The sequence below is a fragment of the Rhamphochromis sp. 'chilingali' genome (genome assembly GCF_963969265.1).
Source record: "Rhamphochromis sp. 'chilingali' genome assembly, chromosome: 17".
In the NCBI taxonomy this organism is placed as follows: Eukaryota; Metazoa; Chordata; class Actinopteri; order Cichliformes; family Cichlidae; genus Rhamphochromis; species Rhamphochromis sp. 'chilingali'.
The window spans coordinates 9491141-9518679 of record NC_137944.1 but is presented as its reverse complement, the minus strand read 5'-3'; the positions used below and the strand labels follow the sequence as shown (position 1 = coordinate 9518679).

Genomic DNA, 27539 nt, shown 5'->3' with positions numbered 1-27539 from the left:
TTTACGACGCCGTTTTATTTTGAAATCACGTGGATGGTGGGTTTTTTTCAGTAAACTTGACGCCGAACGTAGTAGCTCACCTTGGCTCTGTGTGTGGCATTATGTGGAAAAATTGGAGTGGTCTGCCTCTGCGTGTCCTGGGTGTTTTGCTAAATCTGTATTTCCTTCTTGTGACAGGGCTGCGGCTTGAAAACGCTGCTGTGCGAGTATTCAGTGCCTTAAATCGCAACAGCTATCTCCTTTCACCCAGTCACTCCGTTTAAAAGCCCCCAAACTTGCTGTTTTACACAGGTGTGAATCACTGCTCGTGGTTTGTTATTGATTAGTCAGTGTTTGAGTCGGCAGCGCGTGATGTTGCTCGGGGCTTCAGCAGCTCTTTGTAGCAAACTAGCCTCCATTCAAAAAAATCTGGCACTTCAATATTTATTAATTCTTCTGAAAGTGCGCATGCTCAAGAACACTGTTTCTTTCTCACTTTTTTGTGGTCAGTGTAGCATCCACCTACGAGCACTTTTATTCCCATTTTTGTGTAGAAAGACAACCCTGTATGTTCAGGACCACCACCACCCCTCTCCCCCCATTTATTAAAAAAAAAAAAAAAGATTTTCGTCATACCGTTGTGAGCAACATGGAGTAAAATGCGAGATTTTCTGAACGGACTCACGCTACACGCAACGGAAAAAGGCAGCTACGCTGTCTGCATTACGCCTTCCCCTTGCTCGGACATTTCTGCATAACCTGCTTGGCAAAGAATCCAATATGACATCATGCGTGAGAAGAAAAGCACTGATAATGTTACATAATCACAACTGAGCTTAAATTGGTGGGCTTGATTTGTATGTCAGTGTGGTTGCCAAATGGATAAACTTTACTGTCCCTGTGTTGTATGTTTGGATTTCTGTAGCACCAGTTGCTAATTACTAGTTGAGATGAAAATGGTGTGTACCTACAAAAGGGCAAGATTTATTGTACTGCTCTGAGCTAAAAATGATGCTGGATTCCAGGGCATCTGGGGACAGCTGTGGCTGCTGACTTTGCTACAAAAACAACAGTGTTGTTAGTTAATCCTTTTTTTGGGGGGGGGGGGGGGGGGGGGGGATAGTCACTGATTATCTAAATCCACTTGTTCCTTCAAACGTTTCATGTTATTTCCTTTTACTAAATGACTGAATTGGGGTTCAGTTTTTCATTGTAAACATGTGTTTCTGCTCCTGCTGAAGTGAAACATGTTTCTAGGAAATACTAATGGATCACAGTCATAAATTATTGCTCATCATGAGTCAAGCTGGGTAAAGCAGTTTGCTTCATAGTTTCGATTTTACACGTCTCATATGGTCATGTCTCGCTTTGTAGTGAAAGGGTCAGATTTTTGGCATTCCCTGGAAAGGCTTCATGTTAAAGCCTTGGGGCTGTGACTGTGGTTGTTTATTATAATCTTCTCTTCCCCCTGTGCTTCACCTTGTGAAGGGTGCGCAGGGGACACAACAGTGCAGCACTGGGTCTTCCAGCAGTCAGTGGTGTTCTCCGTGCCTGCATCAATCACTCACTCACTCCCAAGAGGAGCAGAGGCAGCTCCTGTCAGTTATAGGATAAATAAATAAGATAAGATAAGATAACCTTTATTAGTCCCACACGTGGGAAATTTGTTTTGTCACAGCAGGAAGTGGACAGTGCAAAAGTTATGAGGCAAAAATTAGAATACAATAAGAATAAATACAGTACACAGCTGTACAGAATATGAAATGCATGAAAGCACAGCTTAATATTTTTGAAGCAGAAAGCTGTTTGTGTTGCTGTAAATATTAACTAAAGCCTCCTTTTGAAAGGATTCCCATTAATCTCATGTAGTTTAACGTGTGTCATGATCAGGGCTTAAAGTAGACTTTGGAACCTAAGATCCATGTTGTGCTGGAGCAGAGGAAAATGACTGAGTTCTGGTGTTCTTGTTTCATTTGTCGATTGTCCATTTAATAGCTGCACCTCTGACGTTTACTTCTCAAGCGACCAGCAGATAATTCATAAAGGTATCGCACAAATGATGGAAAAATAATAATTGTTTCATATCTGTTGCTTTGTTGTTCACATAATTATTTAGTTTTAGTTAATTTAGTCAATTCTGTTCAAGTGCAATCTTGAGTCAGTCCATATCTCCTTCCAATGAGCAAATTCTTTTTGTAATTTTTTTTTTTTTTTTTTTTAAAGGTGGCTTTAAGCAATTGTTCTCCTGGCTTTACAGAATTAGTATACTCCCAGTATCTCAATCTAACTATTTTCTGAGCAGCGTGTTGTTGTTTTGTTTTGGGGGTTTTTTGGTTTGTTTTTTTTGCCTTCTTGTTTGTTAATTTATAAAGGGTTGAACCTGTTTAGTGTATACACATAATGAACAATTTACGCACTTTGTTACTAGCAGCATTTTGGAAAAACACATGAAAATGACAAAGATAACAGTTTGGCATATCTTCGCATGGTGTCCAGTGTCTTCTTAAAAAAAAAATTGAGGAATCTGGACAAGTGCAGGACAAAAGAAGTAGCAGAAAGTACAGCAGTATCTAAAAATTGCGATTAAGAAATCAGAGAAAGTCCAGCAACGACCTGAGACACGCCCTGAGAAATGCATTTGTGCCTTCAGTTGACCCCTCTGTTCACCAAAGCTTATCAGAAATGGTCTACAAGGCACATTGTGGAACATTCAGTCATGGACTGGCCTCCTCAGAGCCCAGACCTCAACGTTACTGAAGCAGTGTCCTAGCAAACATTACCCGTTGAATAACTGTTAGTATTTCTATGTTTATTCATGGTTGGAAAACAGTTCCAAAATGAAACTTGAGTTCAGTGTTGCCTAGATGTTATTTGACTTTCTAGTAAGAGAAAATTTCTGTTCGCTAATTATTTTCTGCTATCTTTGTATTAATTAGAATAAAATGAAATGTGAAAAAAAGTTTCTCAGTAGATTGAATTTAAAAAATAGAAAAGTAGTCTATAATGCTTTCATAAATGTGGAGGAGATCATTTTAAGAGTCTGTGTCAGCATACCACAAATTAAATACAATTTAAATGTAGCTAATACTAGTCTGTATGCTTTCTTCCTTTTTTTTTTTTTTTTAACCTAATAACACAAAATCATATGTGATCAACTCCTGTAAATACAGTGTATAATAGATATGAATATGCTTTGAAATCGTAATGTCACATTTTTAAAAATTCAAATTTTCATGTCAGTAAACTCTGTTTTAAATTCTAATGGTTTAGGAGGCCATGCTCTTGGTAACACCCACATGCTCAGTAAGGATACGGTAATCAATACTGCAAATCCTAATTTTGAATTTTGAACAGCTTTGACAAAAATCAATAGGAACACTTCAGATTAACTACAATTTCCAGAGAGCCCTGACGGTGCTCAGGACACCCGATAACTAGCTGAGAGCAGCACCTGTTGAGCCCATGATTCAGTGGTGAAACTCAGCCTCAGTGAGTGTGTGTGTGTGTGTGTGTGTGTGTGTGTGTGTGTCAGTTCACCTCTCCCACTTGTACAAAGTAGATTTTACTCTTGGTCTTGAATAAACCTTTGATTATGAATAATTCATTACCTTAATGTGTAATTCTCCTGCAGTGGCAACAAACAAACAAAAGAAAAGGGTGGAGTGCCCACTACGGGTCAGGGACGAGTTCCTGCCCCAAGTGGAGTTTAAGTATCTCAGAGTCTTTTTCACGAGTGACGGGAGAAGGGAGTGGGAGATCGACAGTCGGATTGGTGCTGCAGCTGTAGTGATGCGGACGCTGTACTGGTTTGTCGTGGTGAAGAGAGAGTTGAGTGTAAAAGCACTGTACCGGTCGATCTACGTCCCTACCCTCACCTATGGTCACGAGCTGTGGGTAGTGACGGAGATCGCAGAAATTGACTTCCTCCGAAGGGTGCCTGGCCTCTCCCTTACTGATGGGGTGATAAGTTCAGCCATCCGCGGGGTCCTCAGAGTAGAGTTGCTGCTCTTCCACATCGAAAGGAGCCAGTTTAGGTGGTTCGGGCATCTGATAAGGATGCCTCCTGGGTGAAGTGTTCCGGGCATGTCTCACCAGGAGGAGGCCTCGGGGCAGACCGAGGACACCCTGGAGAGATTATATCTCGCAGCTGGCCTGGTGTTCCTCCGGACAAGAGATAGAGATATATATATATATATATATATATATATATATATATATATATATATCTCTATTCTGGACCTCACAGAAGACAGAAGGGCCAGCGTGTCTAAAACAGCCATTAGAGAAGCATTGTGGGAAGTAGCTGTAGGTTCACTTATTGTCATATTATTAAGTGATGACAAGCAATGAAGTCGAAACACATGTTCAGGAACATTATTGTTGACTACAGCTGTAATGCAGTTTTATCCAGAACAACTTACCAAGCTCCTGATGTCTGCCAGTGTATCAAGCATAAACAAAACCATCATTATCACCATTATGCTGTAATTCCTGTTAGTTTGTAATGGATCCCTGTAGATTAGCATCACTCCTATCGGGCCTGATGTTCAAGCAGGAGCACTGTGGCATTGATAGGCACTAAGCCCAAATAGCTTTCACTGGCTTTGCCACGGGAGAGGGAGAGAACATGTTGAGTGGAGCTCAAAAGGCAAGGCACCTGGTTCTTAACACGTACAGTAAACATTTATGCAGCATGCAGAGTCTCAGTGGGTGTTATGAAGTCCCACGTTGTGCTGCTATGTTATAAAATGGCATAGTTTTTGCTACGTCCTTTTCACAGGTTCCTCTGTTCAGCAAGGGCAGTGAAGCCAGCGAGGACAACATTGATATTCATGCTTCCTGTTCTTAAGGGAGTCCCCAGTGGGCACCTTGTCACTCAGGTGCCAGTCACTAGTGTCCTTGGTAGCAGGTGAAGTGTTCCAGGTTAAGAAGTCAAAATGTATTTAAACAAGTGTAGAATTCTTCATCAGGCTGGACCTTTTTGAGTTTAAATGGAAATCTTTTTATAAATAGTATGTTAATCATGTAAGCATTACATCTATTTGTCAGTAAGTTACACGACTGAAACTCTGACTCTCTTCCAGTGTTTCCTCGATTGGTTGGGGATGAGAGACACTCACCCCCAACCAGTCAAGGCAAATGGTGGCACCTGCTGAGGCTTTTTCTGCTGGAGGTTTCTTCCTGTTAAAAGCGAGTTTTTCCTTCCTACTGTTGCCAAAAGCTTGCTCGTTGGGGTTTTCTCTGTATTATTGTACGATCCTTACCTTACAATATTTAAGCGCTGTTTTGCTTGGTGCAAAATAACTAAATCATTGAATTAATATATGCCTTCTAAGCATTCATTAGGCTTTGTTTAAATTATTATTTTTTAATTATTATCATGAATTTGCTTTGGTGTACTTTGGTAAAACACTCTGTCACTGATGATAGGTGTTTGAATTCATCTTAGAGTGTAACTGTTTAGGAGCAAAAGCCCACACATGGTCACTTGACAAGATCAGCCATACAAAAACCCTTGTTGAATTGAAAAAGTAGCAAAATGGTTGGTTGGTATCAAACTGACTGGCGAGAAATAACCAGTGCTCCTTACATGTCCACAGAATTTTGCAGAGCTCTGAACAGCCTGTAAACCCATTCATATCTACTGGTTTTGCCAGTGATCTTAACTGGATGAGTGATTTTTGTTTATTCCAGTTTGCTGCAAGTGGGCTGTGCATTTTATTTTATTATTATTTTTTTAAACTAACTTTTAAACTACCATGGAAAAGAAGGATTACATATTAAGGCTCACTTAAAAAATGCAGTCACAACTAATAAACAAATACCATGCAGATAGCAAAAGGACATTTGTTACTTGAGATGTAAACCAAGAAGATATTTTCTGGTAGAGTTATTTGGTAATCAGAGTTGTGATTTGCGCAATTTCAAACTGGGCAGTAGCACTCTAAATAAAGATGACATCTGACATACCACTAGAGCTGGGAGTCCCCAGACACCCCACAATAATATGATATTGTGATATTTATTTATTATTTTTAAACATTTTGCTTCTTGCTGACTATTGCAGTAAAATATATTGCAATTTACTATCTTTTTTTGTAACTGCAAATTATGAAGTTTGAAACTTAACTTTTACCAAGACCTGTGTTATCCTGTGCAATAGGTTTATGTCAAATTTACTGCAAAATGAGCTTTTCAACTGTATCAAAACTGTTACTAAAACCTGCTGTAAATATTGATATAAGACCGAGTCAGTCTGTGATTGCATGTGGTGAAGTTGATAGTTATTGGCAGTCTGTTTAATGAACTCTCTCTCTGTTATATATACATCCACACACACACGTGTGTGTGTGTGTGTGTGTGTGTGTGTGTGTGTGTGTGTGTGTGTGTGTGTATATATGTTGTGTCTACATAGACAGAATTTCACTTGCGTGATAGCGCCATTTGGTTGCTCTGAATTCCCATTGTCAGCTGTGTCCATCATTGGGTGGTTTTTCGGTCGTGTTGATTTCATGTAAGTTATCTCAGTGCTACATGAGATGAGCTCTCTTTTCACAGTACTCCAAGACCATTTTAATTTATTTAATAAAATATCGATGTTTGGTGTCTCACCATCAATACAATATTGCCATTCAAACACTGCAGTACTATGCTGTATCGATTTTTTTTTCTCCCACCCTTACGCTGTAATTGTAGAAGTCTCAACCAACACCAAACACACCACTTATAAAGAAATGTATATATATTTTATATTTATACATTGCATCATACTATTACGTTTCAAGCTTTTTGTTGGTGGTTTTACACTGTTTTGTCGACTTAAATGATCACCAATGACTTGGTTTTAGTGTGTATTTTTAAGTAACAAGACTATAACTACTTGCTTCTGGCGAGCCACTGCAGTTCAAGTTTGAAATAGGAAACAGTCATTTCCTATCCTCTACACTGGCTACAGTATATAATACTGAAATTGCACTGGAACAGATCGCTTCCCAATGTAATATATCATCAAACTCCTCGCGCCTGACAAATCCCTTTTTTTTTTTTTTTCTTCTTTTTCTTAACTCTAAGCAACTACAGCAGTAATAAATAAGATTCTTCACTTATAAAGCTCACGTATGTATTATGCACATCCTACTTTAGGTCCAAGCACTGACGTGTGCAAGGATGTGTATACACACACACACACACACACGTATGTGTTGATGAGGGTGACAGTATTCTAGGTAGTCATGCAGTAGAAGACCCTCTGTTGGCCCTGATCATCAATCAGGACAAACAGGGCTTCCCCCAGCCACAGAGACGCTAGCTTGAATGTCAAAACTGCCATCAGCAAACAGATTTCCTCCCCACCAGCGGCCAGCCTAACACGACAGGAGTGGAAATTGACTTTCATCCTTGTTAATGAAAGGATACACTCACCCTGTGTGGGTGTGCGGGTATGGGTGTGGGTGTGTGTGGGTGTCTCTGCGTGTATACGCAGGGAAAACATGTTGGCAGAAAAGCGTGCAAGTGTGCTTTGTGAATGCCGTATGCTCGGGTGTTATGCATGCAGTGCGTGCGTGCGTGTGTGTGTGTATGGGAATTGGAGCATGTGTGCTCTCTCTGCGAGCTGTTAGGCCATCGGCCGAGCTGCAGCCCTCTTCTGGAGGGGGTTGGATGCCATCAGTGACCCCAGAGGCAAGCGTATGGGCCCAGCTTGGGTTTCTGCGAGGTGGAGAGAAACCTCTGGTTTCTGTGACCCCTGAGGAGAGAGCAGCCTGTGAGGCAGAAGGCCTGTCAGCTGCAGTTCTCATTCACAAATCACCTACACAGAGGGAGAGCACAAAATGTACCCACATTCACCTTTCTGGCAGTTTTTAATTCATCCATCAAGGTTATGTGTTCCTGTGTGCTGCAAGGAATCATACACACTATTGTGTGTAAGTTTTTTTTTTTTTTGTTTTTTTTTCCTTCAAGCAGCCTGCTTTACAAGAAATAAACAGATTAGTGTAATTGGGGCTTGCGAGTCTTTCTAAAGTTGGTCCCATTGCTACCATCTTGGAGTACAGGTGTAGACGGCTGCAGTTCTGCTCCACAGCCTCGGTGAGCTCAGTGCAGAGAGGTGGAACAGATTCCACCTGTTGCAGGTTGGTTAGAGTTGCCCTCCCACTCACAGCGGAATAGCAGAACAGAAGGAGCACCTTTCCCTGCTGCAATAGAGACTGTATTTTTTTATTTATTTTTTTTAAATGGATATATTTACCATGGCCTCCTAAACTGGCTTTCGGGCTCCATGTTTTGAAACCTAAACCTTAACATTTTGTCTGCCCTCATGGTGGGGTGGTGTTTTGTTGCTAAGGTGACCAGAGTGTGAAGTGCAAAGAGTGTTAATTGTATCAATGACCTATGCAATGCATAGACATGTATTCATGGTAGTTATTGCAAAAAAATAAGTAAAAAGAGTTTCACTTGCCAGAACTGGATGACAAACTATTTGGATGGCCTGCATTTCACAGCAAGTATTTGTTAAATAATTCGATTAAATGATCTAAAAGGCAACAACAGCACAAACATTGAGGAAAGGTCCAGTTCAATTACTTAAATTAGTGATGGTGAGGCCAAGCAGACAGGGATTGGATACAGCTGACTGTGTATGTATATTTATTATTATTTAAAATGGCAGTGCCTCTAAACTTATGCCTTAATTAGTAGCAGAATGCCAGTCAAGCATCAGTTGATAGTAGATATTCTGATGATAACTATAGATTTTTTTTTTTTTTTTTTTTTTTGGAACGAGTGCAGAAAGGTAAAGACGTCCAGGAACACCACAGCAAGATACAAGAGTTGTCAGCAGTAGGGCTGTTCGATATAGCGATATATATCGGATGACGATATAAAAACGTCTATCGTTTCATTTTACGCTGTCGTTTGTTTCGTGGTTTCGCAAAATAAACTGTTTACGGCAATATTGTTTTCATCATTTTGATGGACACTGTAGTGGCTATATTCATTTCTTAAAGTTCTCTCTTTCTCTTATATTTAATATACGTAATATACACTACGGACGGACAAGCGCCTGTTTTTATGTGTTGTGGTTAGCAACAATGACGGTAACAGCATCGCGTGTCCGCTTGTTTATGTTCCACATAAACCTTTCACAATAAAGCTCAAGATCCTGTTGAGACTTTTCAAAATAAACTGAATCATGTGAAAGAGCAGATTATTTACGGATGAGAAGCAAAAAAGAGCCGCCAGGTGCTAAAAAATAAACCTTAGACTCAAACTTTAGAACAGGCTTTTCCCCGCAGCACGCCGTGTAATAAATACTCACAAAGAAAACGGCGGGCGTTACAGCTTATGTCTAGAAATGTATAGTTTCATGCATCGGTTAAAACACTCGACTCCAGCTACATGACGCACAGCTGCAAACACTTCACGCAAGTCGAGCTGCCCGAGATTCACAGAATTTACAGAAAATGTTACATTTTTGTGATTTATATCGTTATCGGGATGATAGAATTGTTATATATGAGATTTTGGTCATATTGCACAGCCCTAGTCAGCAGTATTTTTTTTTTAATCTAATTCAATTTGTCTTATTGGTGTTTTTAAAGACTGCAGGATGGTCTGTTTTTACTTTTTTTTTTTTTTTTTTAGTTAAGTGCGAGGGTGGTCATGCCACTGGCCTTCAGCATCAAGCCCACTGTGTTATATTTAAAAAAACAAAACAAACCCCCCACCTTTATCTAGTTGTTATGAGGGGGGACCAAAGAGACCAAAACCATGTTTGTGCCAGCCTGTAATACCCATTATCCAAATCAATACCCATTTTGGGTATTGATTTCCTTTTGGATGCAGCCTCAAGTGGCCATTTTAGGAACTGAAGTTTTTAGCACTTCCACTTTGGCTTAATTTTTCAGCTCTGGAGCTTGCGCATCATTCATCTTGTTTTTTCTTTCCTAGTTTCATCTGGCTACAAAATCAAATGGTTTCAAAATGACGTCACTGGTGTGAGATGTAATAACTTTTAAGTCCAATAGTCATTCTCTTATTTGTGTATCAGTCTTGTTCATGGGCCTGCAGGTAAGTCACAGCTATCAGAGCCTTTTCATTTAGAGAGGACCAAAACTGTAAAGTGTCAAAATTCACCACAACACCAAAACAGTGATGTGAAAGATGCTGAACTGCTTTATGAAGCTGAGGGTGGAGAGTAACTTTCTGTGGGTTTGTGACGTGTAATGCATTACACTGCCACCTGATTCATTAGTCGTTTAAAATGATTGATTCTAGCAGCCTTAAAGTGGATACATGCTGCATTGTGTGTGTATGGTATTTAGGGTTGCATCACACTGTCTCCCTCTGCTCTGCATGCTCCTGTTGACATGTCATTGTTGTTAAAGGCTGTGATTTTCTGTGATCCCCATGGTAGTAGCTTCTGTGTTATGTTGCTTTAGTTGTGTCGGTGGCTTTGTTCCTCGGTACTACTCTTATATCTGATCGTGCAGCACTGGTAGATAGCATGGTTTCACACAGCTACTGCTGACTCAGCTGGTACCCACAGGTAGACCTCGAGATCGTTCGTGGCCACGTCCCAGTTATTGCTTTAATTCAGAAGTGTTTGTCAGTTGTTACTGCTGCCTACAGTAACAGCAGTTTCTCGCGCCACTCTGTGTGTTGACAGTATAGATTCCTGAACAAGCAGGCTCTTTGGCAGGTTGCCTCAGCCCTGTCTGTTGATTCACTGTTGGTGAAATAAGAGCACATATGGCTGCTCTCTCTCTGCATTACGTCACATTGAGATCCAGGCAGATTGGTTTGCATTTACTGCCCAGCTTGAGGGGAAAAAAAACCTCATTGTATTGGGATTGGTTTGATCTGAGCTGTGCTTTCTCCAAAAATTGGCACGCTGTTTTTGAAATGAACTGTGCCTTAATGAGCTGGATGCACAAAAGGTCAGCAAATTATTTATTCACTTATTTATTTAGACTTGAAATAAAAACAGGCTAGGATGTACTTTTGTGTTCCATATCCTGCTTAACCCAGCAGACAACCTAGCCAGATGCACCAGGCTCTACTGTGTTAGTATTGATCCATCTGAGTTATATCACATCGCACAGAGTTGCTGCCTGCTGCACGCATTCACTCCCCTGTGAAGACTTTGCACGCGGTTGTTATCAGCTATTCACTGGTTTCCATTAGTTTCCTGATTTAGCTCTTTTCATGCACTGAGGCTCCGTGCGCTGTCACGGCTTTGGTACTCAGAATGATTTGGTTTGAAACATCTTTATGGCACCTATGCCTCGGCCACATTCACTTCTTTAAAAGCCAAGCTGCCCTTAATAGAATTTAATGTAGAAATCTATAACAAGATCTACTTTAACATTCAACAATCTTTTTTTTTTCGTAAATCAGTTTTGATAATCTTACAGTACTGAAAATGTGTAAAGTTCTTCTCTGACAAAATGTGACATTGAAGAAATACATGAAGAAATATCATCCCTGTATGGTGAATAGGGTTTTTTTTTTCTCTTCAAGAATTCAACGATCCAAATATGACCTTGCTTCATACATATGTGTCAATATCTTTTAATTGGTTTTGCTTAATTGGTAAGGTGAAGAGATGGATCTGTGTCCATCATCTTTCTCATTCTAAAATGGTTTTCCACGTGACTGAAGGCAGTCAGAAAACTGTATAATGTTCATTTTAATGGGGGATTGTGCCATGTGTGGAGTTTTTCAGCACCATCAGAACTGTAACAAACTAATCCCTCCTGCTTTTCTCTCTTATCTATTATACATTAATATTTTAGCTGCTATGACTGTGAAACAGAATAAAAACTCTTAAATCTATTATTGTGAACCTTAAAATAGTCAACAGCCCCAACACCAAATTCTAAAAGTACTGTAGACTAATCACTACTATGAATGTATGGCAACCTTTCTGTCTTTAAGGCAGCAGAACAAATTCTGTCCACTGATGAACATGTTGGACTCGGCTAAGCACAAAATTAATCATTTATCACAGTAGAAAGTCTTTTGTGAGATTTCCACATTTACAGCTGTAAGTAATCTTACATTTATTTTTATTAAAATACTTTTTCTTCTATAAATCGTTTGGGGTAAAAAAAGAAAGAAAGTTGGATATAATTTTGCATTGCCCAATAGATATATTCAAATCATACATATTAAAAAAAAAAAAAAAAGGGAAGCCAATATGAATGTACCTTAAACCGACAGTGGGTGACTTCTCCGGTCAAATTCTACAAACGTGTATGGAAGATTTTCCCTTTCTTATAACCTCATTAAATTGTTAGATGAGTTTATGATGTTAATCATTAGTTTCAAGACTTCTTGAATGACATTACTCCATCAATCCTTTATATGCAGTCTATAGCAGAAGTAGTTTCTTTTAACAATCAGTATTAATTCTCTGTATTTCCATTTATTGTAGTTGCAACAACAGGGCTGCAACAATTCAAGTATTTTGAATAATTTTATTATTAAAAAAAAATTATCGACACAAAGTCTTTGCTTTGATGGTTCGATTAATGCACGGCTCTGTAGTGCACCATGGAACCATGATCAGTGGTGAGTGTTTCACCCACATTTGTGACTAAAAACAGACCTGCAATACAAATGTTTTTAGGAGCAGCGTGTGGATAAAACATTTGACCACATTAAGCCCAATTTTATAGAAAAAAAAACTGATAAAACAACAGAAGTGATGATGATGCTGGTTTAACGTGGCATCCAAAACAGCAGCACTGTTCCTGTAACCTCCATCAAAACTTTACTGGGGGGGAAAAGCTAGTGCATCCTTCATCAAAGCACCTGATCAACAAACTCCAATGTGAAGAAAATAAAACTTTGTAGCTGCTCCATCCACCGCCGTTTGTTTTACACAGCAAAAATTCTACAGTAAGGCTACATTAAAACATGCAGATTGACTGTTACTATAGTCTGACATCATGTTTAAATGATACAGCTTGCTGAAGGCTGACGGCAGCCGTCCTATTTTACATGGAAGTGAACAGCGGTGAGTCTAAATTTGGAGGTCAGGGGATTAAAAGTGAAATGATATAAAACAGTGTCTCAATTAAATATACATACATAGAGATATCTGTCTCAGACAGAAAAGCATTTTTCACAAGGCAGTAAAAATGTACATGGGTCAGTAAAACTTTGAGCCACTGACCTAGAGCTGGGCGATATAACGATATGTATCGCGATATAACTTTTACTCGATAGAGAAATTAAGCTATCGCGATAGACCTCGCCGCTCTTGTCCTCTTAAAAAAAAAAAAAAAAAAAAAAAAAAAAAAGGTCAGCCAATCCAAATTAAGTAGCGCAGAGCCGAACCAATCACAGCCGCAGCATCACGTCGCGTGACTTGTTACGTACAGCACAAGTGCCAAGCCGCAAGTGTGTTTGTTTGGGAAGCAGCCAGCGGGTAATGGAGCCAGCGCGTAATGGAGGAAATGAGTGTGCCGACTAGAAAAATCAACTGAGCGTGACCGAAGAGAAAACAGATGATGGTTCCAATGCCGGAGAGATTGTTGAACGGAAGAGCCAAAGAAGTTCCGTAGTGTGAAGGTATTTCGGCTATTTCAAGTCTGACAAAAAACAGAGTAGCGTGCACTGTAAATTGTGCCGAAAGCAAGTCTGGAAATACAATAAACTGGTGCATGCGTCACACTGTGCGCCACGTTATTGTTTCGGTGAAATGAATTTCTACAATACTGTTACTGGGGCAGGGATAGCTCAGTAGGTAAAGTGGTCGCCCCATGATCGGAAGGTCGGCGGTTCGAATCCACTTAACGGCTACCCTGAGGTACCCCTGAGCAAGGTACCGTCCCTACACACTGCTCCCCGGGCGCCTGCTTAGTGGGCTGCCCACTGCTTCACTGAGTGAATGGGTCAAATGCAGAGAAAAACAAGTAATTTCCCCATGGGGATCAATAAAGTATCCATTATTATTATTATTATTATTATTATTATTATTATTACTGTTAATTCTACTCTCTGCAGTGTTTAAATGCTTACATATACACACAGTTACTGTCCCTCCACACATACGACTCGGTTCTGCTTCTATGCCCCAGCTTTGTTTACTTTTTCCCACCGAGGCTTCTAGACTTCTGATTGGCCAACATTTCTGCACGGTTAGGAATCTAGCGCCACCTGCTGCTTTGGCATGTTCATAGCAGCGTTTTCCTTCATTTCTGCCTTTATGTGTGGACGGGATTATTTTTTAAAACGAAAACGGAAAATCTCAGTTTTCAAAAATACCTGTGTACGTGTGGACGTAGCCTCAGTCTCTGACTGGAAGCGCTAATTCGTCATTCGGCTTTTGTCAGACTAAAGTAACTGTTAAAACTGTTTGAAAAGCTCAGCTATACAACAAGGAGAGATTGAGAATTTCCTTTTAGTTCTCAGTTTATTTGATATTGACAAAAGTTAGTCAGTTTTGTCTGTTATTCTGTAAAACAAACTAAGATTTATTTTTAGAATTAATATTTTGTTTCTAAGTGGAATTGACAATTTAGTCTGTTTTGTTTGTTCTATTTTGAAACTTAAACGCTTTAGCGGCTGCCTTTTGTGTAGTTTGCAATATTTGCCTTTATTTATCTGAAAAAGTCTCATGTTCCTTAAGTACATCTACCCTGTTGAACTTATTATGAGAAATAAATATTTAAATCAAAACAAGCTGCTGATTATTTCACATTTTACTTGTGAGCAACGGCACATTTAAATCTTACAAATATAGTTATTTGGCTTATATCGTGATAGATATAGTTATCACCTGAAATGAAAAAAACATATCGTGATATGAAAAAATCTCATATCGCCCAGCTCTACACTGACCTCAGGTTTGGACATTGAGTTATTGTTAATTAATGTCTACATGATCATAACATCTTGTTTTCAGCAGCACAAAAACTTCACATCAAAGCACAGGGCAAACCTCAGAGTGCTGATATGTTTGCTTCTCTTTATTGCAGCCACCACATTCTCCCTGAAACGCTACAGACTCAAACTCATTCACTTCCACACTTTAACACAGAGGAACACATGTACAAAACCTCAAAGCCTTCCAAGAAGACAGAATAATGTTACGGGTTTTTTTTTTTTCTTCTTTCTTTTTTTAAATCCCTTAATTTAGATGGGACATTGTCAGCTTTATTATTTCTCTAAAAGCAGTTGAGTTTTCTTGGCTGTGTGTTTGGGATCATCGTCTTGCTGAAACGTCCACCCTCATTTCACCTTCACCATCCTGGTAGATGGCATGACTTAATCACAAATGTCTTTGTACATTTTTACATTCATCCTTTTTTTACTTATATGAAATGTGCCAATGCCGTATGCTGAAAAAAAGGATCCCCACACGACAAGGGCGTAGATTTGGTTTTGGCATTGGTGGGGGATGGATGATTCAGCCACCGAACCCTGCCCCGTTTCTTTTTTTTTTTTTCTTTTTCCCTTTTTGTCTTTGCTTCTTGATTTAAAAAAAAAAAAAAGAAAAAAAAAAAAGAGAAACATACTTACTTACATATGCTATTCTACATGCTTTTAAACCATTTAAAATTACAATTCATAGTTTTATATGTGAATTATATAATGTTATTACTATTAAACAAATGACTAAGTATTTTAGACTTTAGTTTACTTCAGTCATATTCCATATATATCAGGTATCATACAAAAATAAAAATAGCTTCAAATAAGTCATTACAATAAAAGAATATGACTTTAAGGACTTAACAACATTACTTCAGTTATACTACACCAACATCTCTTACACATTAGCACTAGGGGAACACTGAATGACCTGTTGGGTTTTGTCCATAAACTACTCATCTAAGATTACCACAAGATCTCTCAGCAAAATTATGCAACATTTTAGGCACTATTGCCCCGATCAAATCAGTGAGCTGGGATTTCTTATTCTAAACATTTTACATATTATATTACATATTACAGCAACAGACATGGACTACTGGTGCCCCACACTACAACCAATGTCCACTATGTGAAGGAGCCAAACACATGCCTGCTCCTCTCGTTAACTGAGATAAACTGCTGACATATTTGTTTTACATCTATACTGTCCAGTCTCTCCTGGTGGACATGGCAACACGTTATTCATAGTGAAATACAATTTTAGACTGATGTGGGCCAACGCCTAAAACGATGTGTCCGGAGTTTGCTGTTCTCGTCGGCTCAGATATTTGAAGTTTACTCAGCTACATTCTCGCCTGAAAATATGTTAAACGTTTATTTTGCGACCCAGAAAGCGTAATAAGAGTAATACTAAAACTAAGTAGCTGCAGTAGTAGTAGCCATTGTTGGAAACTGGAATTGGCTGAGCCAATCTGGGATATGGTTTTTCAATTTTGTTGCCCGGGTGGAAAAACGGGAGAAATTCGGGAGAATGGTGACACCGGGAGATTATCGGGAGGGGCACTGAAATTTGGGATTCTCCCGAAAAACTCGGGAGGGTTGGCATTTATGGCCTAGCATAGCCTGTAACGTTATTATGACGGACACATTTCATGAGTGAACTTGACTTTAAGTGACTTACAGGTTTCTTTGAAAAATACTTTCTTGTATCCAGGTTCTTCCTTTCTTGCTGCCATCCTCCTCTCCTCCCTGCAGGCAGTGTTGCCAACTCCTCAGTAAGGAAAATCGCTATTAGCTGTCCTAAAAGTCGCTAGAAGTCGCCAAATGACGTCATCACCTAATTTGCATAATTCGTCATGCTAATGTAATTGTAACCTACGTTGTTGGAGAGAGAAATAACATTGTGGAAGAGACGGAGTAAAAAACGTCCTAAATGCAGTTAGAATTTATTTAGAACTACAAATTAAATTTCTTTTAGCAATTATTGTTTTTTAATGTCACAATTCCAACCCTGCTCCTTTATCCGGGCCTGGACCGGCAAAAGTGACCCGAAATAGGCACTCTGGTTGAGTTACTTTGTGTGTGTGTTTATAAGTAGTTTTAAACCTTGTGATCCACAAAACAGCATAACAGTAAAGGAAGAACTGACTGCGTTACAGTCAGTGCGGGAGCAGCGTTTGGACGCACAGGTGTGAACGTCTCCTGCCCCGATAGCAGCTGGGGGAGGACTATAAGATAAGATAACCTTTATTAGTCCCACACGTGGGAAATTTGTTTTGTCACAGCAGGAAGTGGACAGTGCAAAAGTTAAGCAAAAATTAGAATACAATAAGAATAAATACAGTACACAACTGTACAGAATAGAATAAAATAAAATACTATATACAGTAGAATAAAATAGAATAAAATATACAATAAGATAAAAATAGAATACAAATGCTATATACAACTGAGTAAAAATACAACGATGCCAGAAAGCCTCCGCTTGTGAGTGCTTTGGCACCGGTGAGGTGCCCACGGCAGCACCGCTGCTTGTTGAGAGTAAGAGCGATACGCGGTTTCACGTCATAAAGTCGTCATAAATAAGTCTCCAATAATACCAGAAAAAGTCGCCAGATTTGTCTTTAGTCGCTTTTTAGGAAAAAAAAAAAGTCGCTAAGGGGGTCTGAAAACTCGCTAAATATAGCGACAAAGTCGCTAAGTTGGCAACACTGCCTGCAGGTCCTCGCAGCGCAGGATTGCCGCTGCTAAAACTAAACAGAGCTCCCTGAAAGGCACAGCCAATCACATTGGCCATATTTGTCACACGAGGACTCCAGTAGAGAAGTAATTTAACTCTTTCTGCACCGCTGGGTGAATGAGACGTTGACAGATCGTTTTTTTCTTTCTATCGGTTTTGTTTTTCTTTACTCGAAGAGATCAAATTATTGGTGGGGACAATTCAGTAATCGCTGGATATTGGTGGGGACATATCCCTTCCGTCCATGCCAAATCTACGCCCTTGCCACACGATGATGTTCCCACCTCCAAACTTCATTGTTGGTATGGTGTTTTTGGGGTGATATACAGTGCCTTTTATTGAACTCCAAAAAGTTCAGTTTTAGCCTTATCTCATCAGACTATGTTCTCGCAGTATTTCACAGGCTTTTCTTGTCTAAATGTTTTCCAGCAATCTTTTTCATGCTTTTTTTTTTTTTTTTCTTCAACAGTGAAGTCCTACGTGGTGAGTGTGCATATAGGACATGGCAGTTAAATTCATTATCGTTTTCTCTGAAAAATTTTACCTGCTGATTCCAGGTCTTTCTGTAGCTCCACACAAGTGATCCTTGGCTCTTGGACAACTCTTGTGATAATTCTTTTCACTTCTCATTCTGAAATCTTGGAGAACCTGGTTGTGGCTCGTTTATGCTGAAATAATGTTCTTTACTTCTGGATTATGGCCCCAGCAGTAGTCACTGGAACCTTCGGTAGTTTAGAAGTTCTTCTGTAACCAATGCCATTAATATGTTTTGCACCAATAAGGTCTTGAGAGAGCGCATTGGTTTTAACCATCATGAAATCTGTCTTGTGTGACACCTTGGTAATGAGACACCTTTTTATAGTGACCAGTTGGAACTGAACCAGCCGATATTAATTTGCACTAAGTGGCAGGATTACTTTCTAATTACTGATCTTTTTTAGCTGGTGTCATGACTTTCCATGCCTTTTGCACCTCCCTTTCTTCATGTGGTCATGCTGTATAGTCACCTACAGTGTTTGCCATTATATTGGTAGGGAGTTTTTAAAAGAGCAGAGCTGGAAACCACAAATTCAAATCTTTTCCTGATGTCATCATTTATATATAAAGTGTGCCCTGCTGGGGGTCTGTGTGGATTTCCTGCTAGAGGACTGACATTTTCTCTGTTGAATTTCTCACACGTAGGAGCAAAAACGAAACAATTCCTTTCATTCGGAAAATGCTCATAAGTGGCTCAGCAGATAGAATGAATCCCACCTATTTATGTCCACATAAAAATGATTCACACAGTCTCATGAGATGTAAGCTACCTTATTTGACTGCAGGTGTAGCCATTAGGAGTATGCCTGTGTTATCAGAATCAATGAGGGTATGCAAATAGTGTCACAGTTTCAGTCAGCGACCAAACCAAAAGCCACATTCACACCCTGAAGCCAAAAACTCTCGCAGAAACAACCTAACTTAGATGTGGGGACAAATATAGCAGGCAGCTGGTCATTCTGCCTATAATTAGCATTTCCTCTCTCCATTTTCAGCTTGTTTTCTCATCACTTGCACAATGCCTCCCATTTTTTTGTGTCAAACTCCTTGTTCCTGATTTGGCTTGCTGCTGCTCTAAATATGATTTACTAACTTTTCTGTAAATGAGCCTTTTGTTCCTGGGCTTCTGCAAATATTAACACATTTTTAATAGAGAGTGTACCTTTTAGCTATATGATATACATTGAGGTTAATGAAGTTAACAGAGCAAAAAAAAAGTTATTTGAGTCCTTTCCTCTGCTGTTTTTAAAATCTAAGGCCACAAAGTACTGACTTTTATCAACCAGCACTGATGGCCAGGAAGGTGCTGCAGCATCAGAGTCTGACACAACTTCCAGCAGCCTGTAAGCAGTTTTTTTCCCTTGCTCTAAATAGGGCTTTGGTGGTGGCCCACCCATATAGATCAACAAACATAGCAGGATTGAACAGAACTGTTAAGAGAATTGTTCACACTGTGGTTGTCTGTGCCGCACATCTGTCAATGCAAATCAGCTTCCTATAGACTTTGACATGGATAATCAAGTAAAAGTAAAAAGTAAAACAAATATAACTTAACAATATTGTCCATATAAGCGTCAGTAAAAAATGATTAAAAGATACTACAACAATTACTTCATGAAAATATCCCAAGAATTGTGACACACTGCAGGTCTCTGTCAGACAATTACATTGGAATATATAGTTTTTGATTCACAGGCTGGTGAGTTCAGAAGGTCACTAAAGAGTGTTTCCAATTATAATTGTCTTACTGTATGTGCGTGCTTTCTGTTGTCTGTGTTGGTACTTTGGAACAGCAGAAACCAATCCAGGCTTTCCACTAGTTTGACATTTGGGGGAAATTTGGCTTTGCTTTCTAGCTGAGAGTTGCATAACTGTAAAGCCCCCATTTCGATTCCAGCTCATGACCTCTGTTGCTTGCCATGCTTCTGTCTAACTCCCCTTGTTTCCTCTGAATTTTCCATGGGAAATTGGAGAAAATGACAATAAATAATTGGATAACAATACTGTGAATGCTTAATCAGCATTCACACTAATAACAAAGTCGGTATGATAAGGGGCGCATCTGAATTTCAACTTCCAATTTTGTGTAATATATTGAGATATTTGTATATTAGAGCTCTTTGTATTATTAGAGCTATTTTGTAATATTTTGTAGTATATTGTAATATTTTATATTGGTACTTTAACTTGTTCGTAACTGTCTTGAGCAACTGTGACCACATAATTGTCTCTGGGATTAATAAAGTATATTGTGGATCTGAAAATAGGAAATTGGAATGTCATGGTTACCATAGTACAGTGTTTCCCAACCACTGTGCTGCGGCACATAGGTGTGCTGTGAGAAATGATCAGGTGTGCCGTGGAATATTATCTGGTTCCTGATTAGTAGTCTAAGGCTACGTTCACACTGCAGGTCTTAATGCTCAATTCAGATTCTTTTGATCAAATCCGATTTTTTTTTGTCTGCTTGTTGACACTACAAATAAAATGTGACAGCAAACGCGCTCTAGTGTGAACCCTCAAAGCGGCCCGCATGCGCAAAAGAAGATGTCACACACAACGCGCTCTGTTTAGATCCAGACCAAACAGTATTGCTTGACTGATGGCCCTTATTATAAAGACTTGTTTTGGACTTTACGTTTCCAAATTTTGCTTTAAGTTATAAAGTTATTTTGTTATTTACATATGGCCTAATAATTATCCTTATTGCTGTTTTGAGAGGAGCGGTGCTTCAAAGGATAGTTGCAGATTTCTATCAGAATCTGCAGATTATACAGTACAAATAAAATGTTCACGTTTTGCATTGTCTTCCCAACAGTTTCACTGGATGACCAGGAAGCGTTCACAATGTCTTCTCCGGCGCTGATAATTGGCATCTGTCTTGTGTCAGTGACGTAAAAGACAGATATAATGCGACATGACTATTCAAACAGCAGTCGTTTACTAAAACATCAGATACGTATCTGATTCAGTACCACATACGAAAGTGACCCAGATCAGATTTGAAAATATCAGATTTGTGCCGTTCACACTGTCATACCATGATCGGATATGGGTCGCATAGGGTCAAAAAAGTCGGATTTGATGCACTTTTGCCTGCAGTGTGAACATAGCCTGAGCGACCGCATGAGTAACGGGCAGAACAATTTCATTCTTCCACTAGAGGGCAGTACAACTACTTGCTCTAATGAAATGGGTTGCCAACTGCCAATAAAACGGAAGAAGACGAAGAAGAAATTACATAATGGTCATGCTGTGAGTGAAACGATGCAGGGCGTGATAGCAATGGATAAATATCTAAAAAGAAAAAGTAGTCAATCGGACCTGGGTCCTGGAGAAAATCTGACTCAGATGAAAGCCCTAGCTTGAGTAGTGGTCAGAAGAAAGCAAAAAAGCTATACTGGGGACAAACTGAGCCAATTCCGCTAAACCTGGTGCGCGGGGGAAATGATCAATATGCTTTTTGGGACACTTTTGTTTGGCGGTGTGCCGTGTGATTTTTCTAATGTGAAATATGTGCCGTGGCTCCAAAAAGTTAGGAAACACTGCCATAGGACATGTCACAAAAACCCTCTATCTTAGTTGTTGTGGTCTTCTTCTTTTGGCTGTTCCTGTGAAGGGTTAGTACAGTAGATCTTCTGCCTCCATCTGGGCCTTCACCAATCTGACATGGAGTTATTCTGATCCACACATTGATTTGGCAAAAACTTTACGGTGTGTGCCCTTCTCGACAGAGCCTTCCCTGTTTATTTAGACTTGGGGCTTGCACAAGACATACACTGTTTTATAGCCTTTCATATGGCTGGGTTTTCTTTTAATGTTAGAGTTATACTAGAACATTAGCAAGAAGTATAAATCTATGAAAGGCGTTAAATTTAATAAAACGTGTCATGCTGAATGCTCAAATAAAAATAAAATGCTTGGCATATCAAAATGTATCATACGTGTGAAATTTGGATTGTGTATTACAGTCACGTTGCTTTGGTGAAAAGTGAAAATCTAAATTATTGCTCCTTAACCTCCTAAGACCCGAACGCTTTCATGGCATGCATTTTCAATTTCTCTTTGCTATTTGCCCTGATTGGGACCTGATGATTTTTTTTTTGTGTGTGTTGTTTTGTTTAACTTGATTTTTGTATAAGAGGAAATTTGTTTTAAATTTCGATAAAACAGTGGCAGTATAATGTCCGCGTAAGTGGATATCAGGCTCTTGTAAAGCAAAATTTAGTATTTTGGTCTAGACAACCCAAAATATGATGTCCATATATGTGGACGCCAGGTCCTAGGAGGTTAAATACAGAAATGTTCCTCCTTGCTACATAAAGCCACATTTGTACACACATGGAATTAGTATGTTATTGGAACATTTGGAACTAGAGTCAAAATCAGCACCACCCACCACAGCTGAGCTCTGCACAACATCTGTCAACATGGACTGCTGTTGACGAGTCAGGTCATACAGTAACTGGAGCTCTTTTTGGAGCTCAGGTGACCATTTATCTCCATGGACTCTTTACACTGTGGCAGTCCAACTTAACCCATGTTGGTCACATGGCTATTTTCATTGGCCATTAGGGCAGGTTGAGAGGGGCATCTGTGTCCTCCTGCTTGGCGGGTGTATGGTGGGGGTTGGGTGGGGGATCTCTGGTCTGTCTGTGGCTCACTGTCTTGTAATGGCTGGTAGACTGTACTGTCTGTACTCTAAGATCATACAGCTGTGCTTTACATCAAATATGAAGCACAATTTTAAATTGGCTGTGATGATGCTTTTAAGCGATCATTATGTACCACAAACTGACTCTGTAAAGACTACTCCATAGTGTGGCAGGCGTAGCAGTGACAGATTCTGCTTCCTGTGGTGTTTTAAGGCCATATGGGAAACCTTCGACTGCTGGGATTCTAAGGAGCACCCTGCCTGTGTTTTCTCTCTGGTGACAGGTGGCACAGTGCCTCAAAACTCCCTCTATGGCTCGGCAGGATGGAGCCAGAACTGACCCAAGCTTGGATGCTGCTACTGACAGTCTACCGCAACGCAACGAAAGTTAGACCAATATATGTTTTTGTCAATACTGGCCTTTTAGGTAAAATCGAATATTGATCAATGGTCATCACACTCATCCAATTTGAAGATTTACTTGACAAGTCCAAAACCAGCCATAATTGATATACTCCCTTATGTCTTATTTTGGGGAAAAGCTAAAACTCCAGCACAATATGCAAATAAGCCCTCCCCAAAAAACAAAACAAAACTGAAATCTTTTAAAGGCTTGTCACCAGTGTTGGTCAAGTTACTTGAAAAAAGTAATCAGTAACTAATTACCGATTACTTCCCCAAAAAAGTAATCCCGTTACTTTACTGATTACTTATTTTCAATAGTAATTAATTACTTAGTTACTTAGTTACTTTTTAAAAACACGATTTACAATCTGAATAGGTGATAAAGTGATAGATCTTTCAGCCCAATTCTACTTTTTCTGCATAATCCATCATACAAAATGTAATCAAATGGAAAAGTCTCTTTTTAAAACTTGTTTTATTAGTTTTAATCTTTTAACTTTATGCATCAAGCAAAAATTTAATTATATGCAACATTCTCTGACTTGAATAAATTAGTTTAACATTAAAACTTATTTTCTGCACATTCCAGCACATAAAATATTTTTTGTGTGTGTTTACACTCACTCTTTCAAATAGATGCAAGTAAAACACAGCAGAAAATAAATAAAGTCAAAGACTCAGCGGTCCTGTTGCTCTATTTTCACCTATAAAGCAGGAGTAGGGTAGGCGGAGGTTTACCCTGGTGCAGGTGTGCCGCGGTCAGTTGAAGAATCCGCGAGTTTCTCTGTGAGTTTCCCATTACGTCATAGCGCACTCGGTGCTTGCTTGGAAGTTTAGGGGTTTTTTTCGCTGTAAAAAGAAGTTTTCTTCCCACGCACAACGGACACTAATGTGTTTGTCACTTTTTATGGAATCAAACTCAAAGTAAGGTCAGTACTTCCACGCTTTAAACGCTGCACGCTCATACTCTCTCCCGCACTCGATATATGATCCACTGTTGATCTGCACACAGCTGTTGTCACTAACGGCGCACTCGCTTACGTCACTGTCATGAGACATTCTCGCAAAAAAATCACGGTTTTAGTAACGCAGTAATGCAGCGTTCATACGGGAAAGTAATGGTAATCTAATTACCGTTTTTGCAATAGTAATCCCTTACTTTACTCGTTACCCGAAAAAGTAATCAGATTACAGTAACGCGTTACAAGTAACGCGATACTGCCCATCTCTGGTTGTCACATAAGAGGGCTCTAAGGAAAAAAATGCATCTTTTCTAAATATTTTGTACTCATAGCTTGACAATATAATGACAATAACAATAAAGTAGTGAACTATGTATTTACTCCTTTAATGGAAAAAGAAGTGTGTTGTGTTGATTCTGATCATGTAGTAAATATGATGAACTTGTGGTGTCTGACCCAAGATTCTTGAATAATTTCCCTAGACACCCACCTGGGGCCGCCACATTTAAAGAGCACAGCACTGGCTCCATCCTTTGAAGATAAAATGAATACATAAGCCTTTTCTGTAAAGCTTTGATAGGGGAAATGCTTGACCTGTTTTAAATGTAATCTTCCATAACCTGGGACTTTTACAATACACCCGTTTAGCTGTAAATGGGGAAAAATGGCTCGAGTTTGTGGTTATAATACAGAAAATCAAAAAAATAACAGTACAAACAAAACTTTTTATTCTTCCTAAAATTACATATGACCATTTTGCAGACAAAATGGTGTCGAAACTGGAATTAGCCAGACGTATTCAAAACATTTGCATCTTCAAAAATAGCCCTTTTTTTTCCTATTCAACCACTGCTAAATGTTAATGTATTGTTTAGCTCGAGGAACTAAAATAATCCAGTGTTCAGTTTAGGGAAAGGAGGGCAGCATTGTGAAACCTTATCTTTTTGTTTCCATCCTTTTCTCATCCTACATTCCTAACAGACAAAAAAAATCCTGTTGAGGAAACGTGTTTGGAAGCATGATGTTCAAACTGTGACAAGGCCATGCAGATGAGCCCCAGCTGCACAGACGGAGACAACCCTGTGAAAGAGCTTGACACAGGCAGCTCTGTCACCTCCAGACAGTAGAGCAAGGGTCAATATTCGTCCTCTGATAATATGATAACAAACGCTGAAAGCAATAATCACTTGGATTTTCACCAGATTTGGGCCTCTGCAAACATTTTTCGTAAACAGCAAAGCTGAAGTAGCCAAAATGTCCTCAGTCGTACTGTGTGAAAGATTAATGTTCAGCATTTTGCATACGCTGCCATTTGCTCTGAACAACTGGGAACATCCAAAGTGTTCACTCTGCAGCTTGCAGTAAGTTATTCTCAATACAGAATCTTTGCTCTGGGTTACTTTGACAATATGCATAAACATGTATTAAATCCCATATTAGGTAAGCAATATAAAAAAAATGTGCTTTATGTAACCCAACTTCAAATCTAGAACCAGCACGTAATCCTCAACTTTACCTCTGATGTAATGGGGCTTTCTTCCTGATCACTACTATTAACCACTGAAGATATTAGGAATTGTTAAACTCATAGAAAATGCTTTGTGAAAATACATTTTTTCTTGGACTGGTACCAAGTTTCCATCCAAATCTAGAGTAAATTTTAATGATCTAATAGCTTGTGACCTTTCGCAGCAGTATCTTGAATTAGTTTTTCTTATGGCTTTATGAGTCTCTCACATCATTGTGTATGAATTTGATCCCACTTTTCATCACGTTTCTCAATTTTTATTTTATTTTTTTTAGGTTTGCAGACATTGGTTGCACAGCCCTCTTAAGGTCCAGTCACAGCTATTCTGTTGTAGATTTGCTGGAGTGCTTGGGGTCATTGTTATATTGCGTGACCCAATTTGGGCCAAGCTTTAGCTGTCAGACAGGCGGCCTCATATTTGACTCTTCGTGGTCATGGACTCTTCATGGAGTTCATGGTCAGTTCAATCAATGCAAGGCACTCATGTTCTGTTGCTGGAAAATAAAGCCAAATTCATTACCCCTCCATCAACTTGCTTGGCAGTTGGTGTGATGAATTTGTGCTGATTTGCTGTGTTTTGTTTTCACTCTGCAAGCCTCTCCTTGGTCTCTTCTGCCCAAAGGACAGGGTGTCTTGTGGTTTGTTCAGTTGTAGCTTTCCAAATCTAAGTTGTGCTGTTCTTTTTTCTTTTCTTTTCTTTCTTCAGAAAGAGAAAGCCTTTCTCCTGGCAACCCTTCCAAACGAGCATTACTCCTACAGTCTGTATCTAATAGTACTCTCATGGACTTTAACATTTAGCTTACTAACTGAGGCCTTTAGAGTTTCAGTTGCAGCTCTTGGATTTTGTTTGTGCAGTTTCTCTGAGCATTGCACAATGTGTCCTCTGTAAATTTGCTGGGATGTTTAGTCGAGGAAAGATTGTACCATATATATATCTCTGTAACAGATGTAGATTTGTTGCATTACTGCTAACATAGGTTTTTATAAATGTAATTCTATTAATCGCTAAACAAAATGTGTGTGTGTGTATATATATATATATATATATATATATATATATATATATACACACATATATAAGGTTTTTTTGGTTTTTTTTTTTTAAAAGACATGAAATAAATGAAACACACACGCTGCACGCAGGCCTACTTGCTGCTCTCAGGCATACATGATTTCTTTCATAAGTTTCATTGACAAAGAAACAAATAACAGTTATGCTCACAGAAGGGGACCCTGTACCTTTTTCCAGAATTTATAAGCACTTACTCAGATGACAGCGCTTGGAAAAGGTCAGCTAAAGTCCTTTTATCCTTTTAATCCTTACGGTGAACAGTAGACTCTTGAAAAATAGTCCACTGAATAAAGCATGAAGTTCATTTCATAAATTTAAATTTTGATCATTCATAAAAGATGATTATTCAGGTTATGTTCACTGGCTGCTGAGTTTCCAATGAGCATGCGGTTTGTCAGATCCACTGATCGTTCGTTGCATGGGGGATTGTTTTGGGGTTATTTTAGCAGTGTGTGAGCTTTATTTTATTTTTTAACTTTGCAGTGATTTAGTCACTGACAAAACAACGTGTGTAATTAAGATTATTATTATTTATTTATTTTTGTTTATTTATTTTCAGAAAAAACCTTCCATTGGTTACTTTTAATTAATTTTTTCTTACATTTTTTGGTCCATCCAAATTGAAAACAGTAAAAAGAAAAGAAAAGTAGTTTGTGGTTCTGTGCTCTGAGTTGCTGTGCTCTTGTATGTTAGGGTGAGATAATTAGGTTTCAGATAGTTTATTGGTAAGAATAAGATTGTCTGCTGGTAGCATTTTGCCAGGAATGTCTGTATGCGAG

At 39.1% G+C, this 27539-nt stretch overlaps 1 protein-coding gene across 4 annotated transcripts in view; it reads left to right on the top strand.

Moving 5' to 3' along the window:
* Positions 1-27539, top strand: part of hivep3a (HIVEP zinc finger 3a) — a 54246-nt gene that overhangs the window by 1079 nt on the left and 25628 nt on the right. For 2 of the 4 annotated variants that reach the window (XM_080862709.1, XM_080862708.1), the window contains exon 1: positions 13266-13554. The exons of the other annotated variants lie outside the window; for them this stretch is intronic. The gene's annotated coding sequence lies outside the window, so the exon portion shown is untranslated. Of the gene's footprint in view, positions 1-13265; positions 13555-27539 lie in introns of those variants that run through there. 4 annotated transcript variants of the gene reach the window in all.